The sequence below is a fragment of the Rattus norvegicus genome, chromosome 1, assembly GCF_021556685.1.
Source record: "Rattus norvegicus strain SHRSP/BbbUtx chromosome 1, alternate assembly SHRSP_T2T, whole genome shotgun sequence".
In the NCBI taxonomy this organism is placed as follows: Eukaryota; Metazoa; Chordata; class Mammalia; order Rodentia; family Muridae; genus Rattus; species Rattus norvegicus.
The window spans coordinates 49,265,001-49,270,007 of NC_141534.1; the positions used below are offsets into that span (position 1 = coordinate 49,265,001).

Here is a 5,007-nt window from a genome sequence, read left to right on the forward strand (position 1 = left end):
TCTGTTCTGATTAAAGGAAACTCTGCATCCGTAAAGGTTGGGTTCCTCTTTCTATTTTCCTGTCACCTCCATTAATCTCGATCTAACAGACCCCGTGCCTACAGCAAAAGGAAATGCACGTGGGGGCTGGAGAGATGGCTCAGTGATCAAGAGCACTGACTGCTCTTCCAGAGGTCCTGAGTTCAATTCCCAGCAACCACATAGGGGCTCACAATCATCTGTGATGGGATCCAGAGCCCTCTTCTGGTGTGTCTGAAGACAGGGACAGTGTACTCACATACATAAATAAATAAATCTTAAAAAATGCATGTGCAAAGTTGACAGAATTCCTGAAACAAAGATGGCTCCAGCTCTGTCCCTGCTACACTGTAACCATCCACAGGCCTGTGCCACCTGCTGATTCTTCCCCTACCGGGCACTGGTTGCTGGTCTTTTCCTTTGCTTTTTAAAAATGGTTTTATTTATTTTTATTTTATGCACATTGGTTGATACACACACACACACACACACACACACACACACACACACGTCTGTGTGAGGGTGTTGTATCCCCCGGAACTGGAATTACAGACAGTTGTGAGTGCAAAGTGGATGCTGGGAATTGAACCCTGACCTCTGGAAGAGCAGCTGGTGCTCTTAACCGCTGAGCCATCTCTCCATGGCTGGTTTCTATGTGGTCCAAGGTGGTGCCTCTAACTGTGTCCAGTGTTGTCTGGTGCCTGCTGGGTGTGACCTGTTCTCTGGTACCCACCTAGGCTCTGCTGCACTGTGCTTGAACCAGGGTCCCTCAGCTTCCACCTTTGCTGTGTGCCACTGGACCAGATGCACGTGGCCAAGTCTAGTTTTGCAGTGGTGGAGGGGGTGGACTTGACCTCTGGTCAGCAGTTGGTGTCAAGTCACAGTACGAAATGACCAGGGTGGGGTTTGGAGGGAGACCCCGAGAATTGAGTCCCAGCAAAGCTTAAGACATTGTTCCCTCTCACAGGACACAGAGCCAGAGCTGGAAGCCAAGTGAGGAGTAACCCAGAGTGACCCAGAGTTAGAGTTGTCAACCCTCAGTGGGCCCATTAGGTGTCTAAGAAGATCCAGACTGGGAGATGCAGAGCTGAGTTCAAAAGTTCCACCACAGGGAGCGACGGGGGTGGGGGTGGGGCACAGAGCAAGTGAGGCCTGTGGTGTGGTGGGGGGGGGCTAGGATGCCACCTGCGAACCTAAACCACTACCAGGGTGACCTAATTATTTATTGGGTGACCTAATTTTTTGGGTGACCTAATTATTTATTGGGTGACTTAATTATTTATTGTCTCCCCATTTTCCTTTCCTGGCTCTCAGGTCTCCCTATCTCCTTACTTCTTGGTCTCTATTCTTTTCTCTTCGCCCATCCCCTCCTCCTTATTCCTCTTTGCCCCTCCCCATACTTTCCCTCTGTCCCCTCTCTTTCCTGTTCTGTTTCTTTCTCTCTTCTCCCCCTTTCCCTCCCCTTTCCCCTCCCCTCCCTCCCTCTCTCTTTGGCATTTATTACCGTCATTGCTACAGTGGAATGGAAAGTATGTGGTTGGATTTGGATCTTGAGTCTGAGGGTGATTTATTTATTTCATCCCTTTTCAATTTCAGACACATGTTGCTCTTTCCGTGGGATTTCCACCTGCACCATCCAAATGAGACGGTCGCAGGGAAAAGTCCTTCCTCGATGAGAGTTTTGCTAATTTGGCTTTTCTGATTAAATCTGGCCCGAGGATTGCGGAAACACGAGGAGGAGCTGCAGTTGCTGGCGACGTATTTATCGTGGCCCGCAGCCACTGCAGTAGAAGCGGAGTTTCGTCTGAGGCTGTAAAGAAACGGAAAAGGCCTGAGGACTTCTGGAAGCACAGTTTGGTGAACATCTCTGCAAAAGGTATTATGGAATATAATCCCCGCTGCAGGCAGGGTGAGAAGGAGCTGGGAAGGATGCTGCTCCCTGTAAGACTGCAGCCTCCCTCCTCACACACTTTACTTCTGCTCCCACCTCGAGCCTCCATCTCCAGCCCAATTCTTTTTTCTCTTGCCCCCTTCTCTGCCTTCTTTATTCTCCCTCCCTCCCTCCCTCCCTCCCTCCCTCCCTCCCTCCGTCCCTCCCTCATTCTCTCTTTCCCCACCTCTCTCTCTGTCCACCCTGCCAGCTGTGAGTTTTGCTGTGGGCCCCTGGCCAGTGTGGAACTTGCCCAGTGTGTAGCCCAGTCAGGCCTTCAGCACTGTGTGACTCTGGTGCCTCCATTTCCCAAGTGCTGGGATTTCCGGCTCCTGCCACCACGGCCAGTACCTTTTTCTTCTGTTAGTTTGCCCTGCATGTGGTGTTGGGGCCAGATCACTACCACTGAGCTACAGCCTCAGACTCCTCTCCCTGCACAAAGAAGCAGTCAATGTGCGCCCTTCCCCAAATCCTGGTCGTAATGTCTAAGTCAGACAGACCTGCCCTGGGGCTCAATGGGTACAGGGAGGATTACAGGCGACTTTCCCACAGGGACGGACTCAAGTTTTCCTCAGAAAAAGGGGGAAAAATACAAGAATGTAGTTTAGAAACTAGAGAGTTATCTATTCACTTATTTAACAAAGTCTATCATTATTTTCTTTCTGCAAAATCTTGTCTGCCCCTGGGCACAGCCAAGTCAGCAGGAGGCAAGAGGAGGCATGGTTCTTTTTCGGAGAAAGAAAGGGAGAGAAAAGGAGAAGAGGCAAGGATGAAGAGGTCTTAGTGTCCCACTACTGTGAAGAGACGCCACTGCCATGGCAGGCCTTATAAAGGGAAGCATTTAATGGGGCTGGCTTACACTCAGAGGTTTAGTCCGTTCTCAGCATGGTGGGAGCATGGCAGCACGCAGGCAGACGTGGTGCTGGACAGGTAGCTCAGAGTTCTACATCTGGATCAGAAGGCAGCAGGAAAAGACAGTGAACCACTAAGCCATGCTTCTGAAACCTCAGCCTCCGCCTCCCCAAGTGACACACATCCTCTAGCAAGGCCACGCCTACTCCAACAAGGCCTTACATCCTAACAATGCTTGGTGACCAAGCATTCAAACCCAGGAGCTTACGGGGCGTTCCTGTTCAAACCACCACCGAAGAAGACAGAAGAGCTCAAGAGGTTTGTACTCTAGCTGGACTCCCATGTGGAGCTTGGACCATCCAATCTGTGTACAAGATTTGCAGATTGGGCTGGAGAGATGGCTTAGTGGTTAAGAGCAGTGACTGCTCTTCCAGAGGTCCTGAGTTCAATCCCAGCAACCACATGGTGGCTCACAGCCATCTGTAATGAGGTCTGATGCCCTCTTCTGGTGTGTATGAAGACAGCTACAGTGTACACATATAAAAACATAAATAATCTTTTTTAAAAACATTAAAAAAATTCTGCAAATTAGCTACTCAATTAAAGTCATGAAGGAGCCGGTACGAGGCTGACCTGCAGCGCTGTGTGTGAGGCAGTGCAGATTGCAAGAGGGGCTATTGCCTTGTTTTATGTTGCTGGGAAGAGACACCGTGATAAAGGCAACTTATAAAGTGACATTCAATCGAAGGCTGGCTTACAGTTTCAGGAGGTTAGACCGTCACAACAGGGAGCATGGCGGTAGGCAGGCAGTCATGGTGCCAGAGCAGTAGCTGAGAGCTCACATCTTATCAGTGAGACAGAGGGAGGAGTGAGGGAGGGAGGGAATTTGGGAGAGAGAGAATTGAGGGATTGAGCCTGGTGTAGGCTTTTGAAACATTAAAGCCAAAACCCACTCCCAGAGAAACAGCTTCTCCTCCAACAGGTCCACACCTCCCAATCCTTAATCAGCCCACCAATGGGGAATAAAACATTTGTCTATATGACCCTGTGGGGGCTATTCTCGCTCAAACCCCGAAAGATTTTCTTCCAAAGGGATAGAAAATAAACTTAAAGCTATAAGTAGAATGGTACTTGCTGATACTAAAACACATTCATGATATGCCTTTCAGTTTAACAAGGCAAACACAAGCTAGGGTCACCTGAAAAGAGACCCCCCCCCCCCAGTGAGGAACCATCTAGACCTGGTTGGCCTGTGGGAATGATTGTAGGGGTTATCTTGATTGTTCATCGATATCAGCAGACCCATCCCGTTGTGGGCGGTATCATTTCTTTGGCAAAGGATTCCAAACTGTGCCAGCCGAGGAAGCCAGCTGAGGGCAAGCGAGCCAGCAAGCATTCCTCTCTGCTCCTGACTGCGAGTGTGAAGTGACGACCTGCTTGAAGTTCCTGCCTTGTGCTCGCTGGCCTGCAGCCTGGAAGTGTGAGCCATGGTGACTCCTTCTCTCTAAGCTTGCTGCTTGTTTGTGTGTGTGTGTGTGTGTGTGTGTGTGTGTGTGTGTGTGTGTACGTGTGTGTGTATCACATTGCTTTACAGCTTAACAGCACATTTAGTGAGTGCCCCTTTGGGTAGACACTAGGGAAGGCTGTGACCCATGCGTGGATCAAGTCAGAAGTGATGCTTACAGATCATTAACTCTGATGTGTCTTTGTCTTAGTTAGGGGTTCACTGCTGTGAACAGACACCATGACCAAGGCAACTCTTACAAAGGACAACATTTAATTGTGACTGGCTTACAGGTTCAGAGGTTCGGTCCATTATCATCAAGGCAGGAGCATGGCTGCATCCAGGCAGGCATGGTGCAGGAGGAGCTGAGAGTTCTACATTTTCATCTGAAGGCTGCTAGGAGACTGGCTCCCAGGCAGCTGGGGTGAGGGTCTTATAGCCCACGCCCACAGTGACACACCTATTCCGACAAGGCCACACCTCCTAATAGTGCCACTCCCTGGGTCTTAACATATACAAACCATCACAATCTTTATTGATGATGGAGTTTGAGGTTGCTTCTGACATCTTTTATACATTTCTTTCTGTGTGAGTATTAAACTTTTGGAATTGATTGAGACCCGCAGTAAAATAACATTGGGAATATGGAAACTTCGATAACTTTCCTATCCCAGGCACAGCCTTCTATGTGGCCCACACCGAA

The 5,007-nt window shown here is 49.4% G+C and overlaps 1 long non-coding RNA gene across 2 annotated transcripts in view; it reads left to right on the plus strand.

The window, feature by feature from the left end:
- The window catches only part of LOC102551987 (uncharacterized), a 10,566-nt gene extending 6,727 nt beyond the window's left edge, over positions 1-3,839 (plus strand). The window contains exons 3-4 of one of the 2 annotated variants that reach the window (XR_015649249.1): positions 1,615-1,894; positions 2,641-3,839. This is a non-coding gene — a long non-coding RNA (uncharacterized LOC102551987). The remainder of the gene's footprint in view (positions 1-1,614; positions 1,895-2,640) is intronic. The other variant, XR_015649250.1, reaches the window with a different exon arrangement.
- The last annotated feature ends 1,168 nt before the right edge of the window (positions 3,840-5,007 follow it).